General features: G+C 44.1%; 1 protein-coding gene across 7 annotated transcripts in view; it reads right to left on the minus strand.

Annotated features, from left to right (window-relative positions):
• Plagl1 (PLAG1 like zinc finger 1) overlaps positions 1-22675 on the minus strand; it is a 104333-nt gene that overhangs the window by 49373 nt on the left and 32285 nt on the right. For 4 of the 7 annotated variants that reach the window (XM_063233422.1, XM_063233417.1, XM_063233419.1 and 1 more), the window contains exon 1: positions 8445-8584. The exons of the other annotated variants lie outside the window; for them this stretch is intronic. The gene's annotated coding sequence lies outside the window, so the exon portion shown is untranslated. Of the gene's footprint in view, positions 1-8444; positions 8585-22675 lie in introns of those variants that run through there. 7 annotated transcript variants of the gene reach the window in all.

Consider the following 22675-nt stretch of genomic DNA (forward strand, 5'->3'; position numbering starts at 1 on the left):
TCGTGGCAGCCCTGGATAAGCACCTCATCCCTCCAGCTCTAAACCCACAAATTTCCCGCACCCACAGGAGGATGTGCACGTTCTAGAACCAGAGGCTGATCCCATCTCTGGCCTCAGAATTCCTTCTATTTTATCATCCTCGCTCTTTCTACTGGAGATACTCACCCCCAGTGTAAAACCATGCTGTGGTACTTCCCAATTGTATGAAAATGCATTACCCCAGCTCCTACTTTATCCACATCCTTTCTCACTCAAACTTCTGAGAAGACTGAAAGTTACACAACCTGCATCTCCTCAGACGCCCGTGTGTGCCAACCCCTTCCCCGCTCTCATCGAAGGATCCCTATCAAGGTCACCGAAGCAGTTCTGAGTATCCTCTTTTTTAAAATCAGGACATGGAGGCTCAGCTGGGTCACCCTTAGAGATTCACAGAAGCTAGACTGCCTCGAAGTGTTCTTTTCCCAGCTTTCATACCAAGGACTTCATCTTCCAGGGACTCTGTCCTTCCTCGCTTACACCACCTCCTCCACTTTAACTCTCCGACTTTCTTCTTGGAATATCATTGATTTTCATTACTTTCGATTGACAAAAGGACTTTATTTGCCTATGAATGCTTTGTGTTGACCTCTTGGTGTAAATTGCTTATTTGTCTCAATAACTTGAGAATGGGCGCTTCTAATTCCTGAATACAAATACAACCTTGGCTGTGAGGATACAAAGCCTTTCCTAATATGCCGCAGTAACAAACCCAACAGCAAGCATCTGACTTCTGACCACAACTGGTGTCCTCAGCCAGCTGCCTGTCCTTTCGGGTAGGGAGACCTCACTGTTTCTAAGTTGTTCTCATTTGATAGTGACACGCTAGGCGCATCACTCAGAGATGTGCCTCGGTTCCATCACCTCGAGAGGTCAGGAAAACTAGAACTGATACAAATATGCTATGAGCACACACATGAGAAACTGGCTTTGACATAATGGGACTTCATGAGAATTTTAGTTGTCAGAATACAATGCTCGACTTCAGTGATGGGAGCATCGTCCCTCCTAGTTCTCCCTCAGAGGCTGGCTTAATACACATGATGGGGACAGAGACCTGTGACCCCCACATCCACTCTGGTTTTCTAGGTGCACGAACACTGTGCTTGCTCAGGACTGCTGCGAAATGTGCACACGAGTGACTCTCCTCCAGACCCAAGCTTCCTTCTGGCCCTTGCCCGGTGACACAGTTCTGCTGGAGGGAGAAGCCCCAGGGCCCTGGAATGTGCTGGAGGATGCTTCCAGTGCTGAGAGCCATGGGATTCCTACAGGAAGTCTGCTTGCATGACTTTCCCAGTTGCCGCCTCTTCTGAAGGCAGGCTGTGGCCCTCCTGGGCCTGACAGAGGAGGCTGTGAGGGCCAAAGCTGGCTGGGAAGTGAGTGGGACCTATCAAGTACAAGATCCCAGGGCAGCACCAAATAATCCTCTGGACTCAGACACCACCAGGAGCCCACCATCATGACACAGCATGTACTTTTATCTTTTGCTTTTACCTTTTTTCTCTTGCCCTGCCCAAGTTCACTCCTGCAGAGTTGGTTTCTTCCAGACCCACTTGTCCCTCCCTTCCCAAATAAACTTCTGACACCATTTTTGGTTTGTCTCATCCAATTCTTTGGTTGAGGCAAGGAGACCTGGAAAACTTTTAGCCGGCAAGCTGTTTCTAAAGGAACTACCTGATAACAGGCCCAAGGGGGAGTCAGGGGCTGCCTGCTTGCTGACTGTGCAGTCACAAGTCTGCTGTGTGTCCTTCATGGTCCAGAAAGGGAAGACGGCACCAGTGTGGAGTTTCTCTTCCAAGATTCCATAACCAAACGTGGCTTTCCAGGCCATATGGAGATAATAGTTAGATAGATGGTAAAGACTGTTTATATTTCTACGTGAGCTTCACTCCTTATCACAAGCAAGGGCCACGTGACTAGCTCTAGGCTGTTAATAAACAGTTAATTATGAGACTGATGGTTCATAACTGGACATCCACCCAAAATCGCAGCGCTCAAAGGTGGGGAGGATGCTTGTGGAAGGTGAGTGCATTATGGGGTGCTTCAGCTAGCCTGGTGGTGGGAGGTAGGGTATGGTCCCAAGAGGCAAATTACTGGGGGTGTGACCTGGCAGGGCATCTCCCATCCAGGCCCCTCTCTCCTCCCTGTGCTTCCTGTCTGCCAGGAGGTGAGTGGCATTCTTCCCGTGAGGCTCCTCCCCCGTGCCACTCCTACCCTGGAACGAGCCCACCATGGACTGAAACCTCTGCAAACTATGCGCCAAAACGAACTTCTTGGCTTTTGAGCTTGTAGGTGCTGGGTATTTCATCTGGGACACAAGAAAATGAGTAAGGCAAAGACCATTCAACATTCTCTTCTCCTACCATAGCAACAAGACAGCTAAGTGTCTCAGATAATAATTATCTTATTTGACTCCAAGATGATGGCACATTCATCGGCTTGCCCCTTATGAGGGGCAGTGCCTCTGCAAACCCGCACTGAATACTTAGTATGAGCAAAAGGTGAACTTTTAGAGTGAAGCCCCTGAGGTCTGGGGATGGCTTGTTAGCACACCATAACATTAGCACATCCTGACTAGGTAAAAACTGGTACCTACAGTAGGACTGTGCTTCAGCAAAACCCTAATATACATAACCTTGGTTAGATAGTCTGGAAGCAGTGAAGAAACTCATGGTTCTCAAAAAAAAAAAAAAAATGATCCTGTATTTTCTACAGTGGCTACGTATTTGGTAAAACATTTGCCTCTGGTACCTCAGAAGTCAGAAGCCCTGCCTTAGTGAACTTGTAGCCTTTGGAGAAGAGAACACAACACTTTGGAAGTGTACATAGGCCATTACTGGCCTCATCTGGCAATAAAGAGATGAGCTCAGAAAAAAATTACTGCATTTTCCAAAATAAGTGAAAGGAAATGGAGAGATTCTCAACATTTCAGCTTTTACAGGTAGAACTGACTCCCCCCACCCCCATTCCAGAGAAGACTTTGAAGGCTGGAAGCCCAGGAAAATGTTGTTGTTGTTGTTGTGGGTGTTGTTAAATTAAATTGCTTCAGGACAAAGACAGACAGTGTATCCATTAAGTCATTTCATGGTGATAAATGACAGAAAGAAAAGGGTAAAGATCTTCAGGAAAGGCCAGAGTGTCCCAGTAACTTTGTACAGGTTCAGAAAGAGGGCTACAGGAGTGAGAAAGCACATGAATGTACCAGATCTGACAATGAAGTCTTGTCTCAAAATAGAAATTCAGGGGCATGTTTATATGCACACAGAACTTGCATAGTGGAAACATAAGAAACATTCCAAATTTTGGAGAGTATTTTGCTGTCAAAGACAAAAGCCTCCCAGCTGAAGTGTCAAAATGAACCTTCTCTATGCAGATAGTAGGCCAAAGAATAGTTCAGATGCCAGAGGAGCCAAACTGTCTACTGCCACTTTGAGTGTGGCTAAGAAGGAAGAAAGAATCCTCTGAGAGCAGAAACTGAACCTCTTAAAACAAGGAACAAAAAGGTAGAATTGAGGCCTAATCAAGAAACATTTTGCTTTCCTACAGTGACCTGATTTGAGAATTGCTGTGGACCACCTGATCTCTGTCTTAAGGCATGTTGATTAAATTTACAGACTAGGTTTGACTGAGTAGTTTCTTAATAATTCTGGAGAAATACCTGAAAGACAGTAATTATCCTATGCATCACAGACTGCACAGCCTCAGTGAGTGGCAGGCCACCTGTGCTCCACACTGTGCCTCTGAGAATGTCAACATCTTCTTTCTGCTTTTTAAAAGCCATTTTCTAAATTGCAGCTTAATACAAGACTTTCAAAGTGACAGGTATTACTCTGAAAGCATACGACACCGACATCACACCACACAGAAGTGCAGACAGAGACAGCAAAGCAGCTCTGCATGAGGAAAACTCTCAGAACCTCACGCAGAAGCCACACTAATGGCATCAGAAACACAGCTCGCGTTATTCTTCTAACACACAAGGCAGAGAATGAGGGAGCAGCACGGACACTAAGGCTGCTTCCGTTCAGTGAAGACATTTCCCTGCTGTGTTTCTAAAACATCCACTTTTACAAACTGAATTGTATCCACCAACTCCAATGTGACTATATTTGGAGACAAGACCAAGAAAGGTAATTGAGATCCTAAGAGTAGGGCCCTAATCCAATGGATGGGTGCCTCATAAGCAGAAGAAGATCGGAAAAACTGCGCCCTCTGTTCACATGCTACCTAGGACAGGCCCTGCAGGGCACAGAAGAAGGAGCCACCGTGAGCCAGGAAGAGCCCTCATGAAAGGGAATATTCTCACACCTCTGACCTCTAAAATGGTGAGAAAATTTCTGTTGTTGGACCACCCAGTATTATTATGACAGTTCTACTTTATCAAGACATTTACCAAACAATTTTTCTTTAGAGATGAGGCAGTAACAGAGGGCTAAACTCCTAACCAATGATTTAGAATCAAATTTATAAATAATGGTGACAACCAAACAGGAAACAGTAATCCCACTTTCTATGTTAACTCCAAGGGTAAATGCTTGTCATTGAGTAAATGCTTATCAATATAAGTACAAATAATATATCAAACAGTAGTAAGCTAAAAGAAAAGCCTTCGATTTTTTAGTCTAAACACAAATCCTAAAACCAATCCAAAATAAATACACTAACATTCACAAACCTTTTTAGAACTTTTAAAATTTAGTTTTGTTTTTTGGAGACAGAGTCTCACTATGTAATCCAGGATAGCCTTGAATTCACTATGTAGCCCAACCTGGACTTCCAACTCAAGGTGATCCTCCTGCCTCAGCCTCCTCAGTGCTAGGATTCTAGGCATGCACCACCACTCGTGGTGCTGAAAGTCTTAGAAATGAATTATAATGCAGAGTTCAAGTACACGGCTAAAGGCACTTAACATATTTAAGGGCCTAGTGGACAGTCAATCCTCATGAACTCCGTGGCTTTCACCCACAAGTTATTCTAATCTCATATTTAATAATTATTTCATTTCTTGTGCAATAGCTGAGCAATCTGCTAGTGATTTGGTGGACAAAAATATCTCATTTTCAAAGAAGGCTTCCATGATCTGAATATTGAAGATTTATAGTTATATAACTTCAAATAAATGTAGCCACAAGGAAACAGCAGTCCCTTCTTATCTACTGATGTGATGGTAAAAAAGAGTAGATGGATTCATATTGTATCTTTTCTATCAAACACATCAAGGCATATGTATCAAGTACTCACAGCTCTTGTATCTCTATAAGACCTCAGGGTGTTTTTTTTAAAGTATTATGATCATAATACACATGTATTTTTAGCCAGAGGCCTACAAAACCTGGAAAAACACTCCATCAGATCAAAGCATCACCATACGAAGCCAGTAATGACACCAAGTACCCAGTCCTCCTGTGCACAGCTTAGTCAGTGGTGGGAACCCTATGGCATAAACACCACAGCTGGCTGTTTTGTAACACTGAAAGCTCTCAAAGGTTCGCCATCACTGGTCTTAAGTGATTCTTAAGTGATAAAGCATCAGCTTGTCACACTTTAGATAATAGCAACAAACAGCAGGTTATCAGCACCAACTAAATAATCCATTCAAAACAGCTCAGCTAAGAACACAGAAAAATAGAAATAAGAGAGGAAAATGATGACTACGAAAACTGACCATCACTTACCTAAATTGCTTGGAGCCAAAAGTGTCTTGGATTTTGGAATATCTGCATATGTAAATGAGATGGGACCCAAGTCTGAGCATAAAATTCATTCATGTCTCACTGTCTGTCTATTTGTCTGTCTATCAGTCTAGGTAATCCCATACACATTTGGAACACCTATGTTTTAACTGCAACCCTCTCATATGAGATGTGGTGTGTAACTTTCCACTTGCAGTATCATTTCGATGCTCAAAAAGTTTTCCACTTTGGAGCATTTCAGATTTTAGATTTTCCGATTAGAGGTGCTCAGCCTACTCTGCTTAGGAAGTGTATGCGGGAATTTCTCCTTCTGGATGGATGTAATATTGACCTAGACGGTGGTTCCACAGATACGAACATAGACCGAAAAAGCCATCAAGGTGCACACTTATTTAAGACAAGCAGTCTTTACCTCCTTTTTCCTGCAAGTATTTTATACAGCAACAGAAAAAGGATGCATACACTTTACAAAAGAGAATCAGACTCTGTCTAGTAACCCAGTAAAGGTTATTAGGCAAATGGAAAATGTTCTACCTAAGAAAAATACCAAAGTGTGATTAAGTTTCTATTTGACTCCGCTCCCCAAAATAAGGCAAAACTAGCATATTTAAACTTTCTCCATGAGTAACAATAACTTAGAAGACAGATTCAAAGAAGGAGCCCATTAGTTAGCTGTACCCCAACATGGTCACCAAGTGAAGACTCCAAGTAGCATATTGGCAATGAACACAAGACAGTTCCAGTGAGCATGGTACTATAAACACTTCCATCCAGTATTCCATTTACTTAGCTATTTTTAGCACCAAGGCACTATGGCACAAATGAGTGAGAATTCTGAGCTGGACAAACTAGTTTTGCCACTTACTAAGTATATGGTGTTAGGTAAGTTTCTTAATTCCTTTGATAGCAAATTTCTTCACAATTTCAAACAGAGATAATACTTACTTTGCAAAATTGTAGCACAATTATAGTCAGTACTTAATAGTAGTAGCTATTTAGCAATAGCTATTTGTATGTGAAGTACCATGCTAGGCATTTAAACCCCATCTCTAAGAACCTGACCATCTGGAAATGACATTTAGATAAAAAGACTGGTGATACAAGCTTAAGAATTTAACAAGGGCTATAGATTACAAATTATAGCGTTCCGATTTAGCTAGGAAGATCGTAGAGTATCTTGTGAATAGGTCTGAAAAGTTTTGGTTGAAAACTGGTTTGGGTGAATTTAAGGTTTAAGAAACGCATGAATAAAAACATGGCCACAGATATAGTCCTGTGTACTTTCCGGATTGCCACGCGGTCAGGACCATCTGCCTGCAGACCAGTCCTAAATAGTAAAGGACTAGAAAGCTAGTAAAACAAACTGGGATGGTGACTATGGTCTGGCTAAGAACCCAACATGTGTGCATGAGTGTGCGTGCACATGTGCACATGTGTGTGCACACGTGTGTTGTGTGTAACTAGTGGGTGGGGTTCATGACACATTTTCCCAAGACCTGAAATGCATTTTGATGCTTCCTATTTGCTTTCTTGATTTATAAATTCTGATCACTATCCACTTAGATGATCGTATGACTCATAAAAATGAACTTGTGGTGTTGAAAGCATCATTCTACAAGACAAATATTTAGGCAGGGAACTGCTGGGCCAGGGAACACAGACAACAGATGCCATCAAATGTCCTGATAGTAACTTTTAAATAAATGTTGCTATCTATGAGTAAATTCACCATGACTTCCTTTTAGAGAAAAAGCCATGGGACATGAGGACATTTAATACTTTTATCATTATTAAACAGTATTAACTGGAGCAAGGAATTAGCTTAGTGGCACAGTGCCTGCCTGGCAAGCATGAGGTCCTGAGTTCGACTCCCAGCACAAAAAAAAAAAAAAAAAAAAAAAAAAAAAAAGCAAAACAGTATTCATCACTTACCACGTGCTAGTAAGCACTGACTGGCCCCAGAGCCAGACGTTGGATTCATCTGTGAAGGACCCGCAGAGAAAAGGAGGAACTTGGGGAACCAGGACCTCAGGAAAACCCCAGAAAATCACAGGATGGCCCTTGGGTGCTACCTGGGTGGAAGGGGTTAGAAAAGGTTTCCTGGAAAGAGGACCTAAACTGGCTGTTTTTATTTTTAATTTTTAATGATTTACTTTAGCATAAAAGTAACTTACTAGGAAAAAAACTTAATTTCAAGCGTGCTTTCAGTATAAAACAAGAAGTCCTTAAAGTTAGATGCGCCGACGAAGTCACTGAAGTTGCCCGTGCACTATCCTAACCTAGGACCTTTTCAGGGTCCACACTTGAAGCGTTCAAGCGGACAGCAGATCCAGTCCGTCTAGGAAAGCATCCACACAGTCTTAGTTCCCAAAATGGATGCAGATGCATTCGCTTGCGTTCAGCTCCGCGATCCCTTTCTAACCGACTCTTTCCTCTTGGCCTCTGGGCCAGCTCCGGAGACACCGGTCTGCAGCTCGCCGACCTGCGGTCCCACGCACCTCCGCCGCGGGGCAGGACCGCCGGGCGCCGGTCACCATCTGGGGCGTTTCGCACCTCGCCGCCCGCCGGCCCGGTGCCACCTCGCGCCCCACGCGCGCTCCCCAAGGTGGCGCAGCCGCACGGTTCTCCTCCTCCCGCGGCAGCGCCTCAGCCCGGTTCCGCCACCGGTCCCGGAGCCCCGCGGCCCCGCGTGCCGACGCCACCGCCACCACCTACCGTCTGCGTCGCCCGCCTGCCCGGCTCCGGCGCGGCCGCCCCAGCGTCCCCTCCGTGGCCATGGCGAGACCGAGCCCGCCGCGCTGCGCCTCCGTCCAGAGTCCAGAGTGAGGCCGGCGTCCCGGCCGCGCCTAAATTAAGGCTCGGGGCGGTCCCGCGGGCTGAATGACAAATGGCAGATGCCGTGGGCTTTGCCGCCCGCCGGCCAAGAGGACGCTGCGCTCAGGGGCCGCCGCGCACAGGCGGAGCCGCGTCGGAGTGGAGCAACCGGAGAGGAGGGGAGAGAGGAGGGGGGGAGGGGGCACGGTGGGGTGGGTGGGGCAGGCAGGAGCGCAGGGCAGGGGAGCGCAGGGCAGGGGAGCGCAGGGCAGGGGAGGAGAGTGCTGGGCCGCCGCGCAGGCGTGGCGCAGCTGGGGTCCCAGGAGGAGGGGGCGCTAGGCTGGCGGAGCCCCAAGTGGCCACAGTGGGGCGCCCAGGTGTGGGGATGGCACCGGAGATCCGAGACCCGCCGGGCGCACGCTGTCCCGTGGGTGCCCCGCGATGCCTATCCCCGAGCTCACTTCCACGCTAGCAGCAGGGTGAATCGGCCACGCGCCTGGCAACCCGGGTTCTGGGGGGCGGGGTGAGAGGTACTCTGGGCGACGGCCGCGGCCACCGGACAGATACTCGGACAGAGACTGGGACAGATCAGACAGCAGCGCCTCGGGCTTGTGCTGGGTACACTTCCACCTACAGATGCCTGAGTATTACTTGGTGTCAGGAACGGAGAGTTTCTTCACCACTAGTCCTGAGACCCTCAGGAGGCTGGGAACGCTGCCGGGGGCAGGACACCACGACCACACAAGGGACGCAGTTTCCCCTGTACACCTCACAGGCTCTGAGAGGGATCAATTAGCATCTTACAGTCCCACCCACCTCTTCCCCGACCTCTGGATGGCCACTGCCTCGGCTACTGTTGTCTTATTAGAGACCAGAACATTCCTGATCCGATCTCTCTGTGGCTGCTCCGTCTTAATTCCGTATTTAAACGAAGGAGATAGTCACCAGGAGGAACCATTCCCATGCCCTTTGTTTCTATCTGTACCGGATACACTGCCTTCTTTGACAAGCCATTTTCTTACACAGGGCTTGCACATCAGAGTCGTGTTAGACAAAACTGTTGCTTCCCACTGCCCATATATACATAAAAACTGAGCTGGGTAAAGTATTTTGAACTCACAGCTTTCTTCAAAATCTCACAGGACAAGAAACAACTGTCCTGATTTCCGACACCAGAGGCTCTGTGGAGAGACCTGACTAGTCCAAAGCCACTGCTTCACCCGGAGGCGACGTGATCTTGCTGTCATTAACATGCTCTTCCCTGTCTGCATGACCCACGCTTAGGGGCAGTTCTGTGGCTTCCTCGCAGTGCTGCACAGTGGCATCTCTGGCTCCGTGGCTTCCACACCTGTTTTCTAAGTGTCAAGTCTACTTTCTTGTGCACTGAAGGTTGCTGGTCAAGGCAGGTGGAGGAAGGGGGCCTGAGACCCACCAAGGCTGAGTGCAGCGCAATCCAGGGGCCTCATCACCCTGGAATCACCGCTGCCTGTGGCTCCCAGTTCCTGTGCTGCCATGGCTTGGTTCCGAGAGAGTGGCACAGTTTCCTCTCCTGGCAAGAAGCCACAGTGGCGCCTCACAGTTCTCGGGGTGCCGCCCACCCCTTTCCAAAATGCAGGGTGAGTGGGATGGTCCTCGGGGCTCATCCCACCATCCCCTCCCTCCACGGGCCTTACAGGGTAGGTAGGAGGCTTAGCACAGACACCCGCTCTCGGGACATTTTAACTGACACCTTTGCCATCACTTCTCAAATTTCATATTATGAAGTCACAGTTTTTCTTCTTTGGTTATAGCAGATTTTTATTTATTAATTTATTGTTTATTTTCCTGCTGGTTTCTTCCTTTTGGGTGGCTTAGGCACTTAATTTCCATTTCGTGTGTGTGCTTCTTCATCCGGGGACAGTCTGCCTCTCTCACAGGTAATGAATTATATGAAATCCTGCTCCTGTGTCTAGGCCCTTCCCGCAGTGCTCACTTTGAACACAAGTATGCCGCTTTGGTGGCTGTCGTACCCTTCCTTCCCCTAAGCTTCCCTCACCAACATGTGCCTTGGTGTAAAGATGTACCCCAAGACAGCCACCGACCTCTACACAGCCAAAGCACTGAGGAACAGCTCTATGATCAAGTGGTGAGAACACGCCTTGGTGAGGAACAGACGTGTATGTCACTCATGTTGAAGGCTGCCACTAGAATTCACGGCAGTGTTGCGGAACCTGTACAATTTTCAAGAAGCATGATTTCTAATGCTTTTATGAAAAATCTCCTCATCTTGGAAATAATACAGGGGCCAAATGAAGTCTCTCTCAAGGTCAAACTGGACCTCGGGTTACCAGTGGGGACTCTGTTATACAAAGAACCACTCAGAAGAAATTCTGTAAGCATCCATCTCCTGACATATTATTTTGTTCCACACACTGGTCAGTGGCTTCTGACAATTTCTTTACCAAATACACAGCAAGAAGAAGGATTCTGACATATATACAATTTGATAAAATCTGTCAAGACCCTACACTACTGAAGACAGCTGTTAATAAGGGTAATAGCTATTATGGGGCTAAAATACACACCAGCTTGGGTGCCAACTGGTGCAGGTCATGAATAGATTAAAAAATAGCAGAGGAAAATAGTTTTTCAGTTGAGGTAGGAAAGACATTTGCTAAAAAATCTAACATTCACTTTTGAAAACAAAAACTAGGTGTAGAATGGGACTTTCTTGGTCCGCTAATGGGTGTATTTGTTTCCTATAAATGCCATAATAAATTACCACAAATTGGTGGTTTGAAATAAGAAATTGAGTTTCTCATACTCCTTAAAGGACTTTCAAGTCTGAAAGCAAGACACGGGACCAGCAAAGGCCGTGTGTGCCCTCTGGTGGCTGTAGAGCAGACTCTTCCCTCGCCTCTTCTGGCTTTTGGTGGCTCTTTAGGAGTCCCTGACTTCCAAGGCTTCTCATTCTGTGTGTGTGTCCTGTAAGGATGCCTGTCAGTGTAGCCAGGACCCACCTGAATAACTGGGTGCTTTCATTTCACTATCCTTAAATTAGCTTCTTCCGCAAAGACTTTCTAACTTTTTATCTATCAAATAAAAGAAAAACATTCTCAGGTTCAGGGATTAAGACACAGCTAGCTCTCCTTTGCAAGGCCGTCTTTCAGTGCGCTAGAGCAGGTACAATGATGTCGGCTTTGTTGTGAAAACTGCCAGGCTGATCCTAAACTTTACATGGAAACGAGAAGAATCTAGAGGAAAAAACATAACCACAAAAAAGAAAAAGTTGGAAGGCTTATGCGACCTGATAAAAGGCCTACTATAATGCTAGAGCAATTAAGCCAGGATGGTGCTGGCATAAGAAAGAAAACGAAAGGATATATTAGGTCCACAAATAGACGCACGCATAGGATTTACTGGTGATTGAGAGGGCTGCGATGTAAGGCCATGGGAAGAGAAATAACGGTATTTCTGGTTGTTTCTAATGGAAGGCAGAGGGAACGAACTTCTAGCCATTTGGCATACTGTATATGAAAATCACAACAAATTATCACAGTCCCAAAGGAAAAACAAGGAGCATAAAACTTCTAAGCCTGCCCTACTTAATACGACAGTCTTTGGCCACGCGTGGCTACTGGGTACTTGGACTGTGTCTAGGCCACACTGAAGTTCACAGTCAAAAACATACTCTGGCTTTCAGGGGCTCCGGATCAAGAAAAACTATGTGAAATACATCATTAATAATTTTATATTGATTACATGTTAAAATGATCATTTTTAAAAAAAAATAAAATACATGCTTTAAACTAAGTGGAACTGTTTCTTCTTCAGTGTGACCACCAGAAAATTTAAAACGACATATGATATTTCTGTTTGGCAATACTCATCTGGAAGAAAACCTAGCGCTAGCCAAAGATCAATTGGGAGGAGATACAAAGCAATGATCATAAGAGAATAAATCAATAATTGCAATAAAATAAAATAAAACCTCCTATTCTTAAGGAAAGACTATTAAGGAAATACAAATTCAAGCCATATACTGAAAGAAAATATTCATGATACCTATCTGACACAGGGGCTGTATCAAACTATTTGAAAAACACACAATTCTGTAAAATAAACAATGCAATAAGAAAAACAGGCAAAACACTTCAAAAGAACTTCCTCTAAAAAAGCACATATGAATGAATGTCCAGCAAACAAAATAAATGGCATTTAACCTCATTTCTTCAATGACTAATGCAAATGAAAATGAAATGCCAATACATACCCACTTAAAGAGCTAAAATTGAAAGACTAACATAGTAAGAATTGACAGCAATGTGGAAAAACTGAAACTCTCACTCCCAAAGGGAAGGGAAATTGTTATCACTTGAAAATTTCGTTTGAAGATAAGCATCTTCAGTGATCTGGCAATCGCAAGAGGTATCTATCCCAGAGAAGAAGCTGTACGTCTAGGCACAGACTTAAATGGAAATAGTCACGCTAATCCCAAACAAGAAACAATCCAAATGTCAGTAATAAAATGAGTACACAGCTGATAGTCTCTGCAGCTCAGCCGAATCCAAAGAACATGGTGCCAAGCCAAGGAAATCACAAAGATGACACACTAGAGGGTCATGTTTCAGAACGACATTTTCATGTGTGAATTTCATATGAAGTTTCAGAAATACTAATCCGCAGGGACAAAAAGCAGACACGTGGCTCCCTCGGGTGGATGCAGGAGGGTCCTGGGTGAGTCCGTGGGGCGAAGGAATCGCCCCGTATTCGGACTGATGAGAGGATTACCTGGGTCAGTACATTTGCCACACCGCGCTGTGTGACACTTACAATAGAGGCGTGTTATTTGTCACTCATAAACCTCAGTGAAGTTCATTTTGACTACTGCTTGAATAGGATGAGAAGAAAAAAATACTAGACTTTTTATCTTCATCGCCAGTAGTCTGAGTTAGAGTGTCCCTTCTTTTGGTTGCAGACTTTCTCATCCGCCCTCGCCAGGACCTTGGTTGCACATGGCACAGATGCAACTCCAAGCCAGGCCCTCCCCTTGCCCTCACCCTAGCCAGAGGCTTCAGGGAGCAATCACATCACACAGTTACAATGCATGCACCAGACTTTAAGCCATAACTACTGGGGTGAAGTCTTTTAGTACATTCAGCTCAACGAATACTCAGTGAGTGTCTCAATTTAATTTCCTCTAACCAAACTAGAAGTGACACTTGGGAACCTCTAAGAACGTGTTGTTCTTTGTAGTTCTGGCTTCAGGCCAAGCCACCTGTCCCCAGCCCTCTGCTGGCCTCTCTGCTTTTCATGCGACTGTCCGCTTAGTACACAAGATTCTGGTCCCCTTCCTCTTCTTGCCGCTACCTGCAGCGACTTCTCCATTCAGGTATCATTTCCCCAAGCCCCGCCATGAGAACATTTTGAAAAACTGTTCCCTAAGCAAGACTAATGTCCATTTCCGTCTTCCTGGAGTCGACCTTTGACCCCTGAGGTGAAGTCCGCTGTCTACTGTCTCCATCTCCATGCACCGCGGAAAGCGCATTGAGAAGTGATTAGTTAACCAGATACTGTAGACCTGTCTTCTTTTGTTTTTTCTTTTTTTGCAATACAATGGTACTCAAATGATACACAAATGGGGACAGGAACTTTAAAGTTTAGTAGGACAAAATTCAGTGTCTAGCTTGAAACTAAAACACCACGTTAAACATACGAAAAAAAGTCCCACTTCACCTTTTATTAGTACACTATCAGAATTAGTAAGAAGTAATTTCAAGTAGAATCAACAGCATCACTTTCATTCCCACTTCATGTAGCACACACAAAAAAAGTGCATGCTGACAATGACCAAGTGCTGACCTTTGCGGCAAAAAACTCAGTTATTTCCGGATGTCAACTATTAGTATTTATTTTCTATTATAATTAAAACATCACAAAAGTCACCATCCATAGGTGAGATGACACCAGACAAAGGGAGAATGGAGAAGGCTTTTTGTAATGCAGGAGGATTAGCTATTTTCTGTTTGGTTTGGTTTGTTTTTGCAGTGCTGGGGATGGAACCCAGGGTCTTGCAAGTAAGGCAAGTGTTCCACTACTAGGCTAAAAATCAGCCCGTCAGTGGTAGACCCCTATAATCCCAGCTACCTGGGAGGCTGAGGCAGGAGGATTCCAAGTTCAAGGTCAACTTGGGAAACAGAAAAAGTAAACAAGGCTGGGGATGCACAAGTCAGTAGTAGGGCACTGGTCTAGCATGCGTGAGAGCCTGGATTCAATCCCCAGTACCATGAACGAAAGAATGACAAGGGAAAGGAAAGGAAAAGCAAGGCAGGCAGGCAGGCAGGCAGGCAGGGGAGTGGTGTCCAGGGAGCCCTCCACACTGGTGGAGCCTCAACACACAGCACGGGGTCTATTACTTAACTGCATGTCCACGTCACTGTTAGATCTCTTACCTGTGATGTCTGGCTCTTCCATCCATGCCCTTGCTTCTGTCACCCATGGACCCACTATGGATCCTGCTCCGTGGAGGACTGTGGCATTTGAGAAGTTAAAGTTCCCAGCATCCTGCGCTAACTGAGCATTCCTACAGATGATTTATTCAGTTCTGTAGTCTTCGAACGCCTTCCCTTCCTCCAAATGAAACTTTCTCCACCCAAACAGTTCTCTGAATCCATAGCAACCCCAAGTCTCCAAAGCCAGGAACTGTTCTTCTGTGGAAACCTCAAGCTCCAAAATCCCCACCCCTGATCACAACTTCCTGCCCCTCCAGCACACTCACTCGCTTACTGGCAGGACCTTTACTGACTGAAGAGAGACACCACCCACCCCCGTCCCGTCTCCTTCATTCGATGCCCTTCTCGTTTCTGTTCTTCCCCAGCCACCTGGGCTGCATGCTTCTTCCTGTAATTGCTTTTTCTCCTCTGACCTCAGATCACAACGTTCTGTCCTTGCATGGAACCAAGCCCCAAAGCACAAAGGCAAGCCAGTGAGTAAGCTGAAAAGGAATCATGCAGAAAAGCTGTGTTTTGTAAGCATCATAGTAGTGAATGATCTGTACAAGAATCACCAGAGGAGGCCCAAACTAAGGTAGGAAATTGGAGAACAGGATATTTCCTGTTGAGGTATTGCCTCCAAGGATGTGTCTCTTCCCAAGTTGTAACAAAATGACAAGGAAGTGGGGCAGTCACTACAGTGGTGAAAATTTCTCCATACTTTTTTCAATCTCAAGCCATCTGTGCCATCACAAGAGCATAATTACAAAGTTACAAAAAGGTGAAAACAGTGACTCTACAGTAAAGAGACCTGGCAGATTCTCCCTTAACTATGTGATTACAATTAGGGTCATCTCCGCCCCAGAACACAGATGGGTGTGCCAAACAAGAGCTTGGACATGCATGTTCCTCCCAGTGCAAAGCACAAGAAGTGAGAGCCAGAGTCGAGCTCAGCGTTTGCTGAGAATGAGAAGAATGCTGGAAGAAAATGCATGAAAAAGCCAGGTGCAGAAAGACAGATACTGTGGGATTTCACCCATGTGACGTGTGAAAAAGTCAAACTAGTAAGAGTGGAAACTGATCTCGTGGTTACCAGGGAGCTATTGGGTATGAGATTGGAAAGATAAATTCACCAAGGGACAAAAATTGTAGTAGTTCAGGAAGAATAACTTCAAGAACCTTCGTGTACATGACCATGAGTACAGGTGATGGACTGAGCATCTGAAAACTGCCACGAGCACATTTCCAGGTATTCTCAGCACACACAGAAACAGGATGTGACGTAAGTAGGTTATTATAGCCATTCCATAAGATAAATATATTAAAGCATCGTGTTATGCACAGTATTTTTATGGTTTTGTTTTTGGGTATTTCTCCTCCCTTTGGTGGTACTAGGGATTGAACACAGGGCCTTCACACTGAGCTACATCCCTAGCTCCCCATCTGTTTTCCCTAATCATTTTGTTTCATTTTGATCTATTGTTTTTGAGCCAGGTTGGGTTGTCCAGGTTGGATTCAAACTTGTGATCTTTCTGCTCAGCCTTGCTGAGTGCTGGGATTACAGGCACGTACCACCATATCTGGCTTTGATTTTTGTCAATTTACAAAATAAATAAAAAATAAAATACTTTAACAGTGACTCAACTTCCCTCAGTAATACATGTTTTTAAAAACCATACCATAGGGGCTGGGGATTTAGCTCAGTGGCATAAGCACCTGCTTTGCAAGCAGGCGGTCGTGAGTTTAATCCCCAGCACCAATTAAAAAAAAATACCAATAATGGCACACCTGAACCTGAGCCTCCTGAGGCAACACACTGAGAAAGACACATCACTGATGCAGTGTCCCACTAAAAACGCATGACTCTAATCATAAAATGATGGAATAATCAGATGGGCCCAAATTGAGAGATATTAGAAAAAAGATGATTATGCAAAGAGATTGACATTATAAAGAGAAAGAAAAACTAAGATTACAGAGTAAATGAGATCAAAAATATTAAACTGAATGCAAGGCTTCATCCTCCACTGGTTCGTGGCTTTTTGTTTAATGCTGTACAGACCTGGAGACCACTGGACAAACTTGAAAATGCACTGTCCTTTGCACAACAATACCAGACCAATGTTAAATTTCCCAATTATAATAAAAGTCATACTATGGTTATGTAGGAAACATCATTGCTCCCTTGAGACAAATGCTAAAGTGTTTAAGTTTAAGCAACCCTAAGTCCAACTTACCCTCAACCAGTTCAGCAAAATAAACAGATATTATATTATTACTGAGTCTGACTGAAGGGTGAAAGAGCTCACTGCAATATCCTTCCTGCTTTTCAATTTGAAAAATTTCAAAACCACAGAAAGTTATTTAAAAATGGTAAAATAGAAAACAAAAATACTCCAAGTCAGATTAAACAATCTCATTAAGATGTTCTTTAACTGTGCTGAGCAATGCTAAAATGCCCCGAACTCCACTGAACGTCTGTTTCCCCCAGCAAATCCAAACTTGGGAACACTGACCCCCTGCCGGTGGCATCCATGAGGCTGAGCCCTGTGACAGGCTGTGAATTCAGGAGAGGACGGCAGCCCTCACGACCTGCTGAGTGTCCTTCCAAAACCAGAAAGTGACTCCAAACCCAGCAGCACATGGAACCTGGGCCTCCCAGCCCGCAGGCTGTGAGAGAGCAATCACTGTGCAGTCAGCAGTCTGCTTACCAGTCCCAGCAGCCTGGGCTGAGATGGTGCACATGAGGAAACAAAGCCTCAGGAGGTGAAGGGGTCTTCTGAAAGTCTCTCAGGTAGTAAGTGACCAAACTGAAAACCTCTTTCTAAACCAGGCACAGTGGCATAAACCTGTAATCCCACTACTCTGGGAAGCTGAGGCAGGAGGATTGCAACTTCAAGCCTGCACTGCTTAGCAAGACGCTGTCTCAAAACAAAATGGGAAAAGCTGGGGATGTAGTTCAGCAAGAGGGTGCTAGCACACACAAGATTCTGGGATCAAGCCCAGTATCACAAACAAAGCAAAACAAAAACCTCTCTTCTGAATCCATAGTCTTTGCTCTGCTACTCCCATAAAATCATGAACACAACATGGGCACGATGGTGAAGACAGACACAGAAACTAAATGGGCGCATGTGATTTTCACTATGAGGTTTGAGTGAGCCCACAACACATTATGTCAATTGAGGCTGAAGCAAGACTTCACACTCTAAATCTACTACAGAGTAAGGAAAAAGCCTCGATAAATTCAGTTTTGTCAGGAAATTTTGGCAAGCATTATTATGTTTTTATATTGTCCTAAGTTATTACTAATATCTTTTAAAAATTATTCCATCTATAGATCATCTTCAAAGTACTGTGTCCCTTTTCTTTATGAACCAAGCCTTCCTAATATCTTACAGGAGTTTTCCTGTTTTGTTCATCAGGGGACTTACGGCAGGGAGAAAAACAATTTCCATTTTTAAAAAAGCTTATTGATGATGGAAGGGGACAGAGAAATTCTAAAGGGCCACTCTGTTTCCTCACCTGCTGACACAGGTACAAAGTTTGCAACACACAGTGAACACAAAGGTCGTCACCACAAACAGAGCTTCTGAGACATGAGTCAGTAGACTGTTGTCCTATTGTGATTTTTCAAGTTACTGACAGATTTATTTTGCTCTGGTGTGCCATCCTAATCACTGATCTTTTAGGCAGAGGGAGTAATAAAATTCTACAAGGAAATTAAATACTCTCAATGTCCAGATCATGGAGTCCTTTTCCTTTGTGAAAGCAATTAGAAAGGTAAGAAGATCTAACTGTATACTGGTAGCATTCCAGGAAGGTTTGAAAAGCTGAGGTGGTAACAGCATCGCAGAACTCAATGTTGAAAAGCACCTGCTCCCGTGCAGGTAACTTAATACTCCCATGTTATAGATGAGGTGGTCAAGACTCAGACAGACTGAGCAGCAAGAAACAGCCAGAGGACAGACTAGCTGGAGAAGATGTGAGTGACCGCCCCTTCCTACCTCCAGCAGATCTGGAGATCGGAACCAGAGTTTCAGAACCACCCAAAGAACTTTTTAAAGACCCATATGCCAAAGATAAACCTCAGACTGGGAGAAAATATTTGCAAATCCCAGATCTGATATAGGGCTTCTGGTCAAACAAAAAACACTTGCAACGACAGAAACCCAAACAGTACAGATTAAAAATGAGCAAAAGGTAAAATACGCAGAACACTTGCCAAAGGAAGTGAGTGGTGCATACGATGGCAAAAAAGGATCACTGTAACTTGTCTTGGGGAAAATGCACATTAAAACAACAAGATACTGCCCTACACTGATAGGATGGCTGACATCCAAAACACTGACAATGTCAACCGTGAACAAGGCTGAAAAGCAAAAACTGATCACTGGTGGGAGACCCCAAAATGGTGAAGCTGCTTTACAGGAAGACATTTTGGCAGCCTGGTAAAAATCTAAATATCCTCATCATACTGTCCAGCAATTTTACTCCTTGGAATCTGCCTGCTTGATTTGCAGGCCTCCGGTAGAAATCGGCAGAAAACCGGGTGCTAAGCAAATCACACTGCACCTTCCTCTCCTCCAATAACCATAACAATCAGATCTTAAGACAAAAAACAAGGCAGACAGTGGGCCAGGACCAGAGTGCAGCTTGTGGCAGAGAGGTGGCTCCCAGGGTATCAGAGTCAACAAGCCTCGCCTCTCCTGGGCAGGTGGGCCAGTCATAGAGGGGGACCAGCTCTGAGACTCCAGGGGCAGGAAGCCTGCTGAGGTTTGGGAAGAGAGAGCAGAGGAACAGATCACGGTAATGCTCTGAAGAGGGCAGGAAGTAGGATAGAGTCAGGCCCAGGGGGTCTGGTTCCCCAGTCCAGGTCAAAGCTTCCCCGCTGTGGACATGGGATTGCGAAGAGAGCTCACTGGCTGAATACTGCAATATACCTAAGATCCTAAGGATGCTTTCATTTTGTTGTCAGAGCTTGGGTTTTTCTTTTATTGCTGTTGTTTCTTCCTCTCTTTTTTGTTTCTCCCTTCTTGATCCTTCATCTCCCTCGTTCCTTTACTGTGGCATGTAAGGACAGGTCCACACATACATGCAAAGGAGAATAAGAATGAACCGGAACTTTCATCTAAATAGCACCTGTGGCAGGTCAGTTAGGGTAACCCTCACCATAACTGCGCATAGAGGAACCAAACCCAAGCTAACTACAAACTTATTAGCAGGTTCTGACATTTTCACAGCCTCCCACAGTCTCCCTCTCATCCTTCTCCCACTCTCACAAGTAATCGCTCAAACCCCCTGACACCAGCCCTTGACTCTGCTGTCTGATCTCCTATATATGTTTCACCTAGTGATACTTATTAATATTTCTTTTCTCACCTTTCACCCATGCCAAATCCACTATATACCAGTCTAACCATTAGTATCCAGTGCTACAGTCTGTGTGGGCATTGATAATAGGGTGAAACTGTTAAACAAGTTTTAATGTACATAACTGATACATGCTTGGACTTGTAAACATGGATATAATGGGTAGAGATTCTCTGCTTGCAACACAGCGACCGAGACTGATTCTATTAAATTGAGCAGCTTGAACAGACAGACAAATACCAATATGCAACCAAAGTCAAGATCCTATCACTGGGAAGCAAACACTAACTAAAGAGATCTCCTTGCAATCAGCAGTCTTTCTGCTCTAACTGATCTTCAACCATCAACCGAAAGAAACAACAGAAACACAAGAAAACAAGGCAAAAAGTGCCTCCAAAAACTATTAATTCCCCCAATGTTGATCCACGGGGCATTGATAGGGAAAAAGAAATCAACACCCAGACAATTGAATTATACAAATTGATAAAAAAAAAATACAACCACCACAACAAAAGCAGATCAGTAAGATGTTCAGGGAGCTCAAGGATGATGTAACTCAATAGGTAACAGACTTAACAAAAATAAAGATCAGTGAGCATAAGACAGAAAAAAGCTAGCTCAGCTAGCCAACACAATGTAAAATATGAATGACCAGGTTAGCAAGAAAAAAATAGGGACCACAAAATGATACCAAACATAAATCTAGGAGATTTTTAAAAATTCTATTTAAAGGATGAGCAACAGAAATGACTAATGTGAGGAAAGAGTCAGAACTAGAAGACAGGGCTGATGAGGTGACTCGATACTCACATATCGCTTAAAAACAATGAGATCACAGAAAATGATCTAACAGCTTCTAAATGATGCAAATATATTCTAAGAATAGATGGAATCAGAGAAGAAATAGAAGGTGCTGTAAATGGCATTAAAAAATCTGTTCACAGAAATCATAGCAGAAAACTTTCTATGTATGTTGAAAGAGATCAGAACTGAGATAAGTGAGACACACAAAAACCCAAATAGCCACAACTGGAAAAGAAAACAAATCACCTATAAGGGTAAAACAATTTGAATTTTGTGGATTCCTCAACACAAGCCTTAAAGGCCAGAAGAGGAAGGGGGGGGGGGAGATCTTCAAGCCCTCAAAATAAATTTGAAGCCAGATTATTATATCCTGCAAAATTACCTTTTATTTATTTATTTATTTGGTCTTTTTCGTTTTTATCGGTACCAGGGATCGAACTCACGACTGCCTGCTTGCAAGGCAGGAGCTTATGCCGCTTAGCTAAATCCCCAGCCCCAAAATTACCTTTCAAAATGGACCGAGAAATTAGGACTTTCCAAGACCAACAGCACTTTAAGAAATTCATGACTATAAAACCAGCACTACCAAAGTATACTCAAGGATATCCTAGACAGAAGCAATGAAGATGTCAAAGGCAAAGGGCCCACTGGAATGAAAACAGCAAACAGGGCAAGTAGTTATGCAAAAGGGAAAAATAAAGGAACAGAGAAACACCACAATGGCAGGAATCAGTAATAAGTCAAATGGTCTCAACTCTCCAATTAAGAGACACAGACTGGGAGAACAGATAAAAATACAAAACCCAGTGGCACGCTGCATGCAAGAAATAATCTTTAGAGAAGACCATAGATTAAAAATCAGAGGGTAGAAAACAGTTCTTCATGCAGCAGAAGCCTAAAAGCAAGCATGAGTGGCTATCCAATTTTCAGCAAAGTGGACTTCAAGCCAAAATTGATCAGAAGAGGCAACCACGGTCATTCCATGAAAGTAGAGGAAAAAAATTGAACAGGAGGAAACAACAATTATAAACATATATGCACCAAGCATTGATACATCCCACATCATAATACAAATACTATTAGACATAAAAGATCAGATAAACAACACAGTCCTAGTGAGGGAGCTCAACACCCCACTTCCACAAACAGATCAACTTGACAAAATCAACCAAGAAATATCAGAGTCAGGCCACATCTTCAAACACATGGACTTAATAGATAGCTATAGAGTGTTACACACCCAACAAAAACAGAATATTCATTCCTTTCAGGAGCTTTTTGGAACTTTCTCCAAAACAGACCACCTATAAAGCCATAAATTTTGTCTAAATAAATACAAAAGAAAGGATATAATCCCATTTATACTATCAAATCATAGTGGAATGAAACTAGGAATCAGTGACAAGAGAAATCACAGAAATAATATAAACACAAGAGGATTAAACACAATAAATTACAATCACAATAAATCACAGAAATAATATA

Source organism: Cavia porcellus, unplaced genomic scaffold, assembly GCF_034190915.1.
Source record: "Cavia porcellus strain 051 isolate PalLab524CR breed Dunkin Hartley unplaced genomic scaffold, mCavPor4.1 scaffold_22, whole genome shotgun sequence".
NCBI lineage: Eukaryota > Metazoa > Chordata > Mammalia > Rodentia > Caviidae > Cavia > Cavia porcellus.